General features: G+C 31.3%; 1 pseudogene; it reads left to right on the top strand.

The window, feature by feature from the left end:
* The first annotated feature begins 3164 nt into the window (after positions 1-3164).
* LOC149547543 (uncharacterized) lies at positions 3165-4217 on the top strand (annotated as a pseudogene).
* Positions 4218-17075: the final 12858 nt, after the last annotated feature.

Below are 17075 nucleotides of genomic sequence, written 5' to 3'. Positions count from 1 at the left end.
GTCTCTATTTGGTTATAATTCACTTACACTCACTTAAAGACCTAAGATAACACAAGAGAAAATGTGGACCCTCTAATACCTTTATTCTATCAAGCACAGGTTCAAATCTCAATCTAAAAGATTTTGCACCTCTCATCTCAAACTTGCCAGAAGCCCCTTACAAAAGACATTTTTCCTTCATTTTATTTCCTACAAATTCAACTTGTGTTGCATAACATGTAAAAATAAGAAAACGTATGACAATAAATATATAAAATCAAAGTAGAATGATGTTGGAACATGAACATTCTTAAGATATTTTCAATGTAAAATAAGGTCCAAACATTTTCAAAACATGCTTGCTCTTTTAAATGTGGAAATTAGTTAATGAATTCATTAAACATGTATTAGTACTTTTTCCCAATATAAAATGAACCAACATTGTTCAATCAATGTAATTGTACTAATACTCAAGCCCAAACCTATGAATTGATAGTTCTCTTTAGAATTTTTATGCCCTTGCTCATTATCGTGGTATATAACACGTAGTGGTTAGCCTTGGAAATATTATACGTATGATTTTTAAAATCTCTAAAATTTCTGAGTCATATTTTAATTTTTCCCCTAGAAAGAAGCCTAAGGAGATCACAATAACATATACATATCTTGAAGTTTAGTTCAGTGTTCCATCTCTTGATTTCAAACCCCTGTCATTTATCCTTGTGTAGGGATCCTAAGAGCTTGTGTGGTCACTTCACAAACTTTGCATGGCATGTGCAACATACTCCATGCAAAAGCCTCAACTAAATGCATAGATAATAAACAAATAAATACTTTGATGTAGAGAGAATATCCAAATTATGTCAAACTTTCACTAAATATGCAAATGTGAAGAGCAATGTCACATAAACCAAAAATATGTTTAGGCTGCACATATTGGTATTCTACTCAACCATTAACACATATGGTAAAATCCTATTACCACTTAAAGAAACAAACCATGTCCTCTTAACACACTAAGCCCTTCATTCGCTAATTCATTTTCACAAGTTCAACAATATTCCCATAGATTCTCATAGTTCTTATAACATTAAAAATTAATTCACATGCCATGAAGCTCTATCATATTACAAAATTTTGCATAATTCTAGAGCCATACTTAGACCTTCATATCTTTTACTATAGATTGAATTAAGAAAATTGCTTCAATGGAAGTCTTCATAATTAGAATTTGCAAATCATTAAAAAAAAAAAAAGTCTAATGGTTAAGTTGTAAAATATTCTTTTTACTTTGGTATTGATATCTATTGTCATGGGATTGACAAAAATATATTAGAGCATGCCTTACCAAGCCCCACTTCCAAACTTCAATTAAATCAACACTACCATTAAAAATAGATCACATGTGACTTATTTCAAATCAACAAATTCTTTACTACAAATATTTACATTTTGATGATCCACTTGAAGGAATTTCTTTACAAAATCTCCAATGTTAGAATTGGTTCAATCAACATGACTGAGAAAAGCATTTTAGAGGAATTCAACACCATGCATGTAATATAATAAAAACCAATTTTTTGCATATCTTTATGACCAAAATGAAACCATATTCCACTAGAGATTCTATTAAAATACTGATGCCATGTCATTTGAAAATACAAAGCCCGATACTAATTAGTGCATTCAACATGTATGATTTGGTTTCAATCCAACAGACAGATATAAAAACAAAATATATGCATCCACTTCAAGCAAATTCAATAACCAACCCATCTTCAATTTATATAGAACATTACCAAACAAAATGGGGTTGTGAAAAAGAATTGAACTTGATTCTTGCAATAAACCAACTAGCTTAATACCATTCATGGGAACATTTCACAAGTCCAATCCAAATGAAATGAAAAAAATTCATTTACCTGAATAAATACCAATTTCTTGACCAAAAACTGATACTACATTGATCAAAACCAAATCATTTGTTTTAACATTAAAAATTTCCTTCATAACCAAGTTGAATTGGTTGCAATTATCATACTAGAAGTGAGTATTCTAATGACTTCAAAATTTGTAGAGAATAAACCAATGATTTTACTAAACAACATCATCTTCATAGAACAAGATATTCAAAGCCATAGAATTAGTATTGGGACATAGAAAGTCCAGAAATTTTTGATATTATGGCAATTCCTCTTTCTTACTTATCGATTCATGATCATTTTTCATGCCTCTTCTATTACCCTCCTCTTCTATGAGAGAACATATGGAACTTATTATATTTTTTTGAAAACCATAAGTGACTCTTACTAATTAAACACTCATGAACTACTTTATAACCAATTGCAACTACCTCTTCTATTCAGTTTGTGACATAATCTTTCTAAAATTTAATTTTATGTGATTTCTCTACACTTTGACCAACTTATGAAACCTTTACATTTGATTCATCAACATAAGACCATGTAAACATAGTTTATCATAATTTGACCATTTACATGACTCCATAAGTTACATTCAATTTTATGCCTTAGTAAAATTTATTAACCTTTTGTTGCTTTCTAAGGTGCTCCTACACCATATTCCAGCAATTAATATTCATTTTATTTTTAATAATTTTTTCAGACAACATATGCAAATTAAAACTTATCACTCTGACAGAAATTATTATGCATACCCTACACACAAATGTGATAACACCTCTGATGATCTTGATGACACTTTGAAACATCATTTGTTCCTTAAGGCTTTTGATAACCAAGAAAGTTGGACTACCACTTTTGAAGCTTTCCATCTCCAAATGCTATGAGCTACTAGATATAGTTGTCACACCACTAAGAATATTTTTGTTGTTTTTTTTAATCTTCTTAAATTTAAGAGATTACTTCTATTTTCTTCCAATGTGTTGCATATTCTATGGTTTCCTAGATTCCATTCCTTAACCACATACAGTCTCAACTCATTAGTGAAAATCCTAAGATAAAAATATCTAATGCACTTCTCAATTGCAGGTGTTCTATTTACACTAAAAGAGTCATAAAAATTTTATTGAATACCAAAGAGAACAGAACAACACAAGAAAGAATTGACTAGCAAGTCTAAGATCACTTAATTTGAATAAGATAACTTGCAATTCCTACAAGGAGTAATTTATTCAATTTAACTACTTTTTCCTTGTGGTAATATATCCCACCTAGTGTATCTCTACTTATTGAGAAATTCCTATGTCTCATGGGAGTAATGCACCTCTAATAATCAAAGAGGATTGCCATAAAAAATTTGTAGCTACTGTTGTTGCACCTTCTATAAAAAAGAGAGTCATACTTTAGGAGTTGAATTTGACAATCAAAAACTAAATTTTGACAAAATCTGTCATCCTAGGAAGAGGAGGTTTGAATTAGTAAAGAAAGAGAAGAATGGTAAAAGGGAAAAAGAAAAATTATTTCCCTCTACACAAGTCTTTAAAGAATCACATCATTTTGCTCAATGTTCTCAAGTCAAATGTAATGGCTTTCAAACTTACAAGGTGGCTACCAAAAAGTAGGGATGTGAATCAGTTGCCAATGATGATGGAAAGAAATGACATGCACAAATTTAGAAACTTTCATGTGCCAAGGTTATCTATATTTAGAAGGAATGAAGTGAATTCATTTAATAAATTTATAAGGAAGTCTTATAATATTTCTTTGAAGATAGTTGGGGTCCCCAAAATATCTCCATTTAAAATATATTGGAATTGTAGATCATTTGTTTCAAAATCCACCAACATGTGGAAAGGTTGGAGAAACCTTATCATAATTTAAAGCTCTTTGTAGGAGAATGTTACATGAAGAAGAAGCTAGTGTCAAAAACTCTTATCTAAATGAAACTCATTATTTTGTAGATCTAATAGCTTCCATGATTTTGAAGGATAAAAACTTGTATATCAAATTGTGGGTATGGTCCTAGGGTTGGAAGTTGGAGACTAGTTTCATTATAGGATTGAGCTCTCTATTGTGGGTATTCATCACAAGATACATAGTGGAGTTGAGTTCTTGAAGCAAGGGAATGTGTAGGTGGCTATAAGAATTATGGCATTAGTATGCTACCAAGATGATCTTGATAGTGGAGATGTATTAATTTACATAGGATTGGATGGAAACAAATTATATGGTGAGATACCATAAATTGAGGATCAAAAACTTGAATATGGGAATTTGGCTTTTAAGAACAACATAGAGTTGAAAATATATGTATGAGTAATTCAAGAAAGAATTTATGATCAAAGCATTGAGTTTGTTGTTCTAAAGAAGACTATTGCTGAACCATAAGAGTCCATTTTTGAAGCAACTATTCCAAACCACCATATAATGAATTTGAGATATGGCAAATAAACTTTTTAATTTGTGTCTAAAAGTACGTTAATAAATCTATTTTGTGGCCTAAGTCAAAAGGTATGTGGATTATTCTTGTTCTATATGGCTACTAGATTTTAAGATAATTTGAGTAGGTGGTGTATTAGATTTAAGAATTCATTGACAATAGGTGCACTAAAACTACTTAATATTGTAAAAAAAAAATTCATCACTTTATCTATTATAAATAGTGTCATTGTGAACTATTTTTTAAGAATTAAAATTATGCTTTGTTAGATCGTACATTGTATTTCACTTTGGACTACTTTATGAAGAAACAAAATTACTCTCTCATTTATTTCTTTTTATCTAGCTTCCTTAATTGCAACATTCAACCTAGCTACATCCACCTTTAGGTCCATTTCTTCTGTCCTAAGTTGGTGATAAAATTCCACATATAACTTGCATGTCAAATTAAACATCATTAATTCATTGTTATTTATGGGCCAAAAATAGTTTAGAAAGGAAATGATGATAAAAAAAGTTACTTGTGTGAGATCCATTTGAAACATGTGTGTCCCATGATATGAAAGCATCTTATAATACCAAGAATAATGTTAGTTTCAATGTTTAGTATCCATTGAAAATAACAGGAAAAGTACAAAAATTAAATTAAAGGGTTTCCCTCTCACATTCAAAATAGTCTGAAATGTTTATCTTAGTTTGCATAAAATAATAAACTTAGAACAAGAATAGATTCAAAGTTAAGACATCCATACATACAAATGAATAAATTTAACTCTCCAAGCTACATCATAGCTCTATAGTTGACACAAATTGCTACTATAATTTGAATGTTCCTTCTCTCCCATATTATATTTCAATGTCCTTTGAATGCTAATATGTTATTATTGTCCCTTCTATCATAGAATTATTAATTATAGTAGTATGAAGATATTTGTCATTAATATCCACAAAGGGTTCAGTTTCAAAAAAAAATACTAGTGGTTTTCATCTCCCATTTTTCTACTTTGACCAACATTGAGGTAGGTGGTGGGGAATAACTTAACATAACCTCAACCTTAGAGGTGGGGGTTTCCTTTAATGTGGTATTACATTTGAATTTATATTGAATATGATTGGTTTTGTACATATGTGAGTGACATATTCACAAATGACACCATATATGCCTTTTTCAATAATATTTGTTGATGTAAATTCCAATGCCATCTTGTCCATCTAGCTGACCCTATGAAAAACACCAACTATTATAATGAAATAAGGGGTCCATTAAAAGGAATACTAGTTTTAATGATTTTTCCTCTTTCTCTTGCTAGGGTATGACTAAAAGTCAAATTAAATGTATACCATGAGCATATACAAGAAAGACAATACCACACTCCAAGCATCTAAAATAATATTTAATGGTTAGGGATGAATTTCAATGATGTAAGAAAGCAAGATTGTAGGTTCAAAGAAAGGAATGAAAACATGTTTTAAATCTTCTTTTTTGTTTAAAATCAATACTAATCTAGAAAGCTCAAAACCAATTATCATCTATAGCAAAAACAAATTCCTCCTATGGAATTTGCAATCTATATACCTTGGTGAGTAGGGGCTAAATCCCTACAAATGTAAGTTACAGTGGTGCAATGAGAAATAAGAAAAACCCTTTAAAAGAATTAGAGACATAACTCACCTACCTTCTATCTATAGATGTCAATGATAAACTTGAACCTCTTGTTGAGCATAGTTGAACCTACAATGATAGAGTTGGTAGGTGACCGATCGACCAAAAACTAGTGACTAAAAGGAACCTACCAAATTTTCTATTTTCCTGAAGACTATCAACATTAGACATTTACTTTGATTAGGTGGGTAGACTCTATAGATTAAATTGTGTGTGTGTGTGTGTGTGTGTGTGTGTGTGAAATATGTCAAGAAATATTAATTAAAAATAATTATTAAAACATATTAAAATTATATTATTGCAATGCTAGAAACAAATATATTAGCAAAATTTCCAATTTCATTATGATGATAGATGTTCTAGAAGTGTATGCATTATATGAAGTTGTTAAGATAAATGTTTAATTAACAACATTAAAATTATAATCTTCCTTTAACAATATCAAATTTTATATTTTGAGTTTTAAAAAAAAATTATATAATGAATTCATTAATCCACTTTAGTCTTACACAAACTAATGTTTTACATTTCATGCTAAAAGAGAGAATATTTGTCATTTTAATTTTTCTCATCAAACATATAACTAAATAAAACTTATTCTAGATACAAATTAACATTGCAATGGAGGTGTGAAGAGAAATTAAAATGAGATATTAAAAATCAAAGGTGACCAATATACCTAGAATAGTAGAAACAAGAGTAACATAAAAATGCATAAAAAGGCTTTTTTCATCTTGTGGTTAGCCATGTACAACATTGGAAAAAATAAACATATAAAATAAAGAAAAGATAATGACATCACAATGAATATTCAACACCGAAAAATGAATTATACAACAAAACACAATAATTGAAACATAATGATGATAGGAGATGTTTGATGTTAATTAAGGAACAATCACTACTCATGTTAAATATAGTGGTAAAGAAATGGAAGAGATAGTGATGTGTAGTTGGAATCATGAACCATAAAAATAAAAAAGGATGGGTTATTGTTATGAGGATTCTTCAAGAAAGTAAGAAAGTAATGCATCAAGATAATGTAATGAATAGGTAGTTCTTCATTGAATGAAGATAATATGTACTAATGAAATTTTCCTTTCTTATAACAAAAGATTCCTTATGTCTCTATGGTATGGGCTTGAGGAAATAGAATTTAATGAAAGAAGATAAGTTACACAAGCCATAGAAAACATACAGATGGTGTGGAATTGAAATATCAATTTTTTTCAATAGTTAGGATGTGAATGAATTCAATCAATAAAAAAAATAGATATATGTTAGGGGAGGATTTATGATCAAAATTCAAAACCCTATCTCTTAGTTTGTTGTTTAATGCATAGGTAAGATATTTATGAATGCACTTGTCTTCTTTCTTACTTCTATACAATAATGTGCCACAAACAAAGCCACTAAGAATATGTTGAGAATAAAGATGAATCTAATTTTAGCACCTTTGTTAAACTCCTTTGGAAGTGTGATACACCATCTACAATAGTCAATCTTATAACTTGTTCTCTATCATAGAGAAATTGAGAACAATAAATATGAAACCCTAACCTCACTTCACATGGAAAACTTTTAGAATAATTAAAAGCTCATTTTTTCCCTCTTTACTAATTTCACTTTGGCATCTCCTCTCACAATTGACTTTGGTGACTAACAATATTAATAAATTATAAATTATATTTATTATATTTAAAAAACTAACATTTACATTATTTTAATTTAATTATTTATTATTAATACGATTAAATATATTTTTAATTGTGAAAAAAAATTAATATTTCTTACCTAATTTAATTATAAGTTATAAATCATTAAATATTAAACTATACTTTAAATGTTTTTAAATTTTCACTCTTTAACTTTTAAATGGTTATTTATCATTTATTTTTCAATTTTATTTTACTTCAACATTTTTATAGAATTTTAAATGGTCATGTCTCTTTAATTTTTCAACTTCACTCTTCTTCAGCATCAATAAAACATTCTTGACACATTTGAGTGCTAATAGATCTTTTCAATCAATAAGTATGAGACATTATAGATAAATAACTATTAAAATCATATACAAGTGTATTTTCACAAATATACATTTGTGCATTTTGTGTGAATTGAAAGTAATTATCCCAAGAAATGATTGTCTTAAATTTTTAATGAAATGGAAGTGCAATCAAGATATAATCCCTCAAAATAGGTAGCATGTTTAAGGGCTAAAGATTTCAGGCATGCTAAAAAATATTATTTGTATTGAATGTCTAATATTATATGCAAGTCATCTTTTTTTTTAGGTACTATGAGATAAGAAATAGTTTAAAAATAGTAAATCATATAATTCTTTTGATTATCAATATTAGAATAAATAACTAAAAGTCTAGATCCAAAAAATTATTAATCCACCCATTTATTGATATACCTCACAAAGGAAAATTGAATAAGTTTGCATTATTGATCGAAGAGCCTAAATGGTGAATAAAATCTCCCAATCTATTTAACAAAGCATCTTGTATCTTGAAAGATGCAAAGTGACACCATGATTACTATGAGAAAGAGAAGGTCAAGGGACATGAGCTATGGAAAATGAAATAAAATAATTTCATTAATAACTAAGCCTTAGAAAATGTGAAGAGAGAAAGTTCAAGTGACCAATTATCCTATCACTTATTTAGTCACTTATGTTTAGTTGACTAATTAAGAGTGACTAATTATTCAATCACTTATCTTGTCCTTTCTCTAGTAGTTTATTTAATTATTTTTATTTGGTTGATCTTGTGATTTTACCTAGTGACCAAATTAGTCACCTATACTTGTAAATTGCGAAGAAATGGTTAAATGTGATCAGATTTAGTCACATACCTAAAAATTTTAATAGTGTGACTAAAATTTATAGTCACATAGTCACATATTTACCAAAATTTACTAGTGAACCCTGAATAATTATTTAGGAGGTCATCTTGGTTTATTGTAATTTATTAGTAATTTTATCCTGCAAACTTCTTTTGGTATTAAAGAAGTAGATTTTCCTCTTATGGTAGCTAATATATTGGCCAAACATAATAGCATAGTCCCTTACTAACTTCTTCCAATACCTATGTTTCGTAATGGACACAATCCCATAGAGGAATGTGTCATCCATAAACTCTCATAACACCTTCAGAGGGAGAGTTGTGGTTGGTTTAACTCCTTTTAACTACCTACAATTTGCCATGGCCAAGAAATTCCTTCCAAGAACTTCCACCATAATAATGAATAGATAAGGGGATAGGCGATCCCTTTGTCTCACTCCCCTTGTGGTGTTAAAAAAATTTCCTAGGGTTCCATTAAAGAGCATAGTAAACTAAACATAATTAACTATTTCTTTAACTACTAAGAAGAATCTCCCATATAAGTCTAGATGCTCAAGGATGTCATAAAGAAAATCCCATCTCACTTTATCATAGGCTTTAGAGATGTCAAGCTTCATGGCCATAACATGCTTCTTGCTTCATTCCATAGAATACATAACTTCATGGAAAGTAATGACCACATTCAAAATCATCCAAAATTTGTCTCCATAGAACAAATCTTTTTTGGGAGAAACTAAAGAGCTTTCTTAAGAGAGATTTTAGCATATTAACAAAGATCCTAGATAGGATTTTGTAGAAAGTGTTATAGAGCCTGTCGGGTTTGAAATTTCCCATCTTAGTGATTTGCCAATCTTCAAACAAAAACAATGTATGTTGGTAAGTACAAGAAGTTGGGTTTCAGTTTTGAGAACAAAGTGGAAGTGTTTTTAATATTTTTGAAATTTCTTATTAATTGATGTCAAAATTTGATGCATTTAGATATTGAATATAAAAAAAAATTTTAAATAGAAATTGTAGTGCTCAGAATCTACTTTTTGAATATGTAATTTATTTGTGTACCCATATGATAATTTTTTTTGGTATCGATATTTAAAAACCATATTTTCATAATGTTTACTTTTAGGACCATACTACACTCATGTACAAACATGATAATTTGTCACAAATAAATGAATTCTTGTAAATGATAATATGATAATTTGACACAAACTTCCATAGAATTGAGATCTAACTTCTTGCTTCTTCCCATATCTTATTCATCTCTTTAAGAAATCTCCCCGTGTCTATGAAATCCCTCACAAAATGGTTGAGATCATACTCAACAAGATCCCAGAATTCTTCAAAAAATGCTAGTGGAAAACCATCAGGGCCTAGACTCTTATAATCTCTGATGGGGAGAGACATCACCTTTAGTTCCTCGATCTCAAGTCTTTTCACCAAGCCTTCATTCATCACATTGTTCATCACCAGAATAATACACCTTAGGAGGTCATCTCTCTTAGTGAGATCTTGGGGGTGAATTATAATTATAATTATATTGAAAATGCTTAGATGCTTAGCTACCTAGTTCCTCCTCTAAAATCTCTTGACCCTATCATCCAATAATCTAGTGATTGTCTTTATCTTCTTATGTTTTTTAGCTGATCTATGGAAGAAGGCAATATCTCTATCATGCCAAATGATCTCATGTTCTAAAGGTTTAATGCCCTAAATGTTGTTCCTTTCCCATCAAAATAAAGTCATGAAGTGATCTGATATAGTCTTGGGGAACACATGTAGGGAGGTGGATGGGAGGATATTCCAACTTAGAAAAATTAACACATTATCTATCTCACCCAAATGAGGTTATTATCAATACCACTAAGGTCAATGGCCACTAAACCATTTTTTGGAGGATATTATTTAAGTCATGCATACTATCATAATGCTAAAGGCCCCCCGTATTTCTTTAAATGATGGTAAGGAGTGTTAAAGTCCCCAACACACATCAAGCTAGAAAAACAACTACAAGTCATAACACAAGATACATCCTCACAAAATTCACTTCTCTCATGTATTGGGAGCATAGAAGTTAAATTAATTCCATGTAAAGCCTTATCCACAAACTCACATACCAAGAAATGTGGAAAAGAGGAGATTACCTTACCTAAATTCTTGTTTGTGTTAGAAATGCTTTAGAATAATTGGGGGGGGGGGGGGGGGGTGGGGGCAGGGTGGGGGGTGTGTGTGGGGGGGTGGTGGTTGAATCAGTTATTCAAAGTCTTTATGTCCAATTCAAACTTTTCATCATGTAAAGTGAACCTAATAAATTATTCATTCATCCAAGCTTAAACATTCCTATTTAGCAAGTTACTGTAAATCAGAATGCAAGCATAACACATGAAAAGATCAACACATGACACAGTGATTTAAGTTGAAATCCAATTTGGGAAAAATCACCAGCATCATGCTACTAAATTCTCACTCTTGTGAAGTGATGCCCTATGAAGGGCCTGCCTTGTTAAAGGCTACAACACACTACTAAATGTGACCTGGTTAAAGGAAATAACCATCCTATTAGAAGTGAGCCTTGTTAGAGGACTTTAGAACATTCACTTTGAATGCCACCCTTTAAAGGATTTACAAATAATTGTTAAGCCAACCTAAGTCCATAGGATTTTACCCTAACTAATACAATTTATATAGGGTAAAAACAAGGCCTTTTGACCTAATTATAGCATACAACTTATCTTGTAGATTTCATATCACTTTTCAGCTCATAACATTGCATGCCTTTCAGTCTATGTGACTCTTGAAAACTTGCCCTCTTTTCAAGCTTGGTTTTCTTGAGCCTTCATACTCAATGTACTAGTGCAATCTTCCTTTTGACCACTAATTGAAGCAGAGTCTCTGTGCTCTATTCTTCCTTCTCCTAGATGCCTTTTTCTTGACACCCTTCAACCACTTCACAATTTGGCACACCAGCAGCTCTTACTTCTTGGTCTATGACTCCTTAAATAGAGGTTTGGAATTTCTTTTCCCACTCATTTCTTTCCTCCTTTGATTTTAGTTCGAATGGATTAGGTAGGATTCATTGAATCTAACCCACATTTTGTTTCTTCTAGAAACTTCATGAAGAATCCTCTTGAATTTGCTCAAGAATGGTTTACATAGAATTCTATACCACTAGCTCATCGTCATTATCCTCCAACTAGTTCACAAAATTCAAGGTAACAAACTTGTCAGCTTAAATTTGGCGAATCTTTGACTTTTCAATAATTTAGTAGCTCAACACTATTGAAATTTTGGTGCTCAACACAAACTATGTTACTCGGCATCAACTACACTTTATTGATGCTCAACACCTACTATGGATTCACTTGGCATGCATCAAGTTTTTCTGATGCTTGGCACCTATTACTTTACTCGGCATCTGAACACACTTGGCTCCTTCTATATCACTCAGCACACACTAGATTTTTCATTTTCTTGGCACTAACTAAAAATTTTCTCGATTTGAACTAACTTGCTCGAAACTCACTAACGAACTCAGTTAAGCTTTGCAATCAACCTTATTCCAACTTATTCTTCCAAAGTTTCTAAGTGTGACCAACCTTTGTATCTTGAAATATGTTATCAATACATCATTTAACGATTATCTTAGCTGATCCTTGCACTTTATTACAAATCCATAACTCAACCTTTCCCTTAGGTGTTTTTGTTACATCTTGTTGATTAAATCCTCTTCATCAATCAACTAAGTGATAGTACATGGATCTTATAAGAAATTGTCGTTCTAGCTAATAGAAAGTTCAACATCAATGACAAAACAATGATTAAAAATATTCTTTTAACAACAATCTCCTTCTTTCAATAATCTCCCTCTTTGACAGTAATCCTTTTTCAATTAGTTTTCCAACAATCTTCCTCTTTGGCATTGATGTCAAACCAAATTGATCAACCATCAGACCAAACTATTCAACCATGTTATCAAAATGCTAACTAGGTTAGAGTAGTAAGTCAAATACCAAAAAGAAATTGTGTTATCATCAGTTTTCACATCTTCTTCTCTTGATCTACTATCCTGATTTCTTTACCTCTACTTCTCCCTCTTAGCTATTGTATCCTTTTTATTTCCTATCCACTCTTCTTATACTATTTCTCCCTCTGCATGCATTGCTCATCTTCTACTATTATCATCTTCCTCATTCTTCTCCCTCAACTATTGATCAGTTTCTTATTACTTCTCCCTCTTTGGCAACAATGCCAAAGATGTATTGTTTTAGCATCTTAACATGCAAGTGTAGCTTTTATAAGTTCTTTCATTTTCTTCCTCTATCACCTTGCTTGTGACTGATTTGGAATTTCATCACTTTGATTACTTTAGGCATGATCTTAAAGTATACAGCTTCTGCATCAATGTGTAATATTTCAACAATCAATTCATATTATGTACGACAGTCTTGGTTTATCTTAAGTAGCCTTAACTAGGGTTATCACCCCTAACTTACCTCTAACATACTCAAAAGCATCTTTAGGTAGTTCTTATTTGAAGATTTCAGAAATCTATTCCTTTGAACTAACATATTCCATCCTCACTTGTTTGTCTTCCACCAATTCTCTTACATAGTGATACTTAATTGCAATATGCTTGGTTTTGGCATGCATTACAAGATTCTTTGATATGTTGATAGCACTTGTATTATCACAATAAACTATCACATGCTCATTTACCTCTTCCTTCATACATTACAATAGATGTTTGATCCATACAATATTAGTGCAGTTGATAGCAGTCGCAACATATTCAACTTCTACTATTGACTATTAGGTACAACTTTGCTTTTTGCTAGTCCAAGTAATCAGTCTTCTTCCCAAGAAAAGTGGTCCTCCCACTGGTGCTTTTTTTGTCAACAATATAGCCTAACCAATCTGCATTAGTGTAGGCTCTCAACTCAAATTTTTCACTCTTCTTATACTATAAGCCAAAGTCATCAGTTACTTTTAGGTACCTTAGTATTCTCTTTACTGCCATTAGATGATTTTCCCTTGGATTTGCAAAAAATATTGCCACTATTCCAATAGCTAATGTAATGTCTAGTCTACTATGTACAACATAATGCAACTTTCCATTCATTGATCTATACAATGTTTGATTTAGTTCAGCTGACTCATCATTCTTTGATAACTTCTATCCTGTTACCATTGGTGTGCTCACTGGTTTTGAGTCTTCTAATCCAAATGTCTTGAGTATCCCCTTTATATATTTTGATTGGGTCACAAATATGCCATGCTTCAATTGATGTACTTGCAATCCAACAAAGAATTTGAGTTCTCCAAACGTTGACATCTCAAACTCATGTTTCATTTGATCAGCAAAATCTTTGCATAGAATATCTTTTCCTCCAAATATTATATCATCAACAAAGATTTCAGATATCAAAATGTCTTTACCTTTTTCTACCTTGATATACAAGTTTTTTTTGTCATTTATTCTCTCAAATCATATCTTCACAAGATATTTGTGCAATCTCTCATACCATGCTCTAGGTGCTTGCTTTAGACCATAGAGTGCTTTATGTAGTTTGCAAACCATATCCTTGTTGATGTCATCAACAAATCCCTCTAGTTGTTCTATGTAGAATTCCTCTTCTAGTATACCATTTAGAAAAGTAGACTTTACATCCATTTAGTAGACCATGAAACCTTTGTAAGAAGCATATGCAAGTAGTGTTCTTACTCCTTCCATTCTTGCAACAGGGGCAAATGTTTGACCATAGTCTAGTCCTTCTTCTTGTGCATAGCCTTTGCAGACTAGTCTAGCCTTGTTTCTTGTTATCTCACCATTCTCATCAAGTTTATTCCTAAAGACCCATTTGGTACCAATTAGATTCTTATTAGCTGGTTTAGGAACTAGGGTCTAGGTTTTGTTCTTGTCAATCTGATCTATCTCTTCTTCCATGGCTTTATACCAGTTATCATCTTGTAGTGCATCTTTCACTATTTTGGGCTCAAACTTGCTTAGTAGACATGATTCATTCCTTATTTTTTTCCTTATCATTGGTCTTGCATCCTTATCACCAATGATTTGTTCTTCAAGGTGATGTCTTCTCACATACTTAGCTAGTCTTGGTTCTGTTCTTCTTTCCATATTTGGTCCTTCAGTTATAGAGTCATTTTACTCTTCTCCATCTGATATTTCATCATCTCTTTCATGTGTACTATTTTCAAAATTAGAATATGCATTTTCTTCATTCTGCAACTCATCTTCTGAATGCAGCTCGACATTCACTGGTTGTGACTCAAGTGATACTGAATATTTTTGCTAATTCCCAACTTGATTGGCAGCTTCATCTTCAATTAGTATTCCTTCATAGAAGTATACAAAGGATCTATAATCTACTAGTTGCTTTGATTCATCAACTTGGACTTCTACATGCTCATCAAAATTTACATTTGCACTCTCCACAATCTTATTATTGTTAGTATTCAAACACTTATATGCTTTGCTTCTAGTGGAGTATCCAAGGAATATGCCTTCATCACTTTTTGCATCAAACTTTCCATTTCTAGTATCTTTAAGAATATAGCATTTGCAGCCAAATTTTTTGAAATGTTTTACATTAGGTGAGTGACCATACAATAGTTCAAAAGGGGTTGAATTTGTTCCTTTCTTGACTTGGACTCTATTCATTGTGTAAACAATAGTACTTACAACTTCTCTCTAGTACTTTAGAGCAATATTTTTCTCCACCATCAATGTTCTGGCATAGTCTATCATTGATCTATTCTTTCTTTCTACAATGCCATTCTATGGGGGAGTTCTTAGTGTTGATTTTTATCTTTTGATACCTTTATCATTGCAAAATATCTCAAATTATTTTGATGTAAACTCTCCTCCTCTGTCTGATATTAGACACTTCAGACTCTTTCTTGTTTCTTTTTCAACCCTAGCCAACTACCACTTAAACATTTGATATGCATCAAATTTTTGCTTTAAGAACATGGCATTCATCATCTTGGAATAGTCATCTACAAATAGCATTATGTATCTATCTCCTAGGTAGCTCTATACTTCTATTGGTCCACATAAGTCAGTATGGACTAGTTCTAGAACTACTTTGGAAGTGTAGGTTTTGCTTTTGAAGCTTGATTTGGTAATCTTTCTTAGTTGACATTGTTTGCACATTGTGTTTTTAGACTTCTTCAATTTGGGCAAACCTCTGACTTTCTTCTTTTTACTGATACTAATCAAAATGTCAAAGTTAACATGACACAACCTTTTATGCCATAACCACACATCATCAAATTTAACAACAAGACAAGTCCATATCTAGGTAAAACATATTACTTCTAGTTTTTTCACCTTTTCCTATCAGATTTCCATCAATGTCATATATTTTGGCAGTTTTGTTTCCAAATTCTACTTTGCAACCTACATTGCCTAACTGTGATACACTCAACAAATTGTAGTTCAATCCTTCAACATAGTATGCATTATCACATGAAATTTTATTTGTAAATTTAATTGAACCTTTTCCTTTGATTTGACATGGAGCATCATTTCCAAATCTAACACTATTTCCATCATATTGAATAAAGGTAATAAAGTTACTTGTGTCTCCTATCATGTGATGTGAGCATCCACTGTCTATGATCCACTTGTCATTCTTGTTCACACGAGTCACTAGTATTGTTGCCTCATCTTCATCTTCATCTGATTCATCCTTCATAGCTGCATAGACTATTTCATCATCATTCTCACTAGAATCTTCTTCAACAATATAGCATCTTTTGCCTTTGTCCTTGTAATCTATGCTACCATCTTCTCTTTTATTCTTGTACTTGTTTCCTTCTTTGTAGTTCTTCTTCTATGTACACCTTGCAGCAATATGACCTACTTCATTGGAATTAAAACAAATTATAGGGATCTTACCTTTGAATTTACCTTTGCCTCTATGGAGTCTTCTAGAAAGTAGTGCTTCCAATTGTTCCACATCTTCCTCGTCTATGTTTCTATCACTAGATGCACGTTTTCCTTTACTACATTCCTTTTTTGATTTCACCTTCTTAGTATCTTTCAATGTTAGCTTAGCCTTGAAAGTAGATTCAAGATGCTCAGGTCTATAGTTGTCAAAGTTGGACAACTCAAATGCAGTAAGTCTTCCCACTATTTCTTCAAAGGTTAGTGTATTTCCTAGTATACACCTTAGCTCTTGGATGGCTGAAACTCTAATAGCATAA

The sequence above is a fragment of the Cupressus sempervirens genome, chromosome 7 (assembly GCF_028749045.1).
Source record: "Cupressus sempervirens isolate cs-2001-9-10 chromosome 7, ASM2874904v1, whole genome shotgun sequence".
NCBI classification, from domain to species: domain Eukaryota; kingdom Viridiplantae; phylum Streptophyta; class Pinopsida; order Cupressales; family Cupressaceae; genus Cupressus; species Cupressus sempervirens.
Note: the sequence above shows the minus strand (reverse complement) of the source record. Positions and strands in the feature narration are given on the sequence as shown.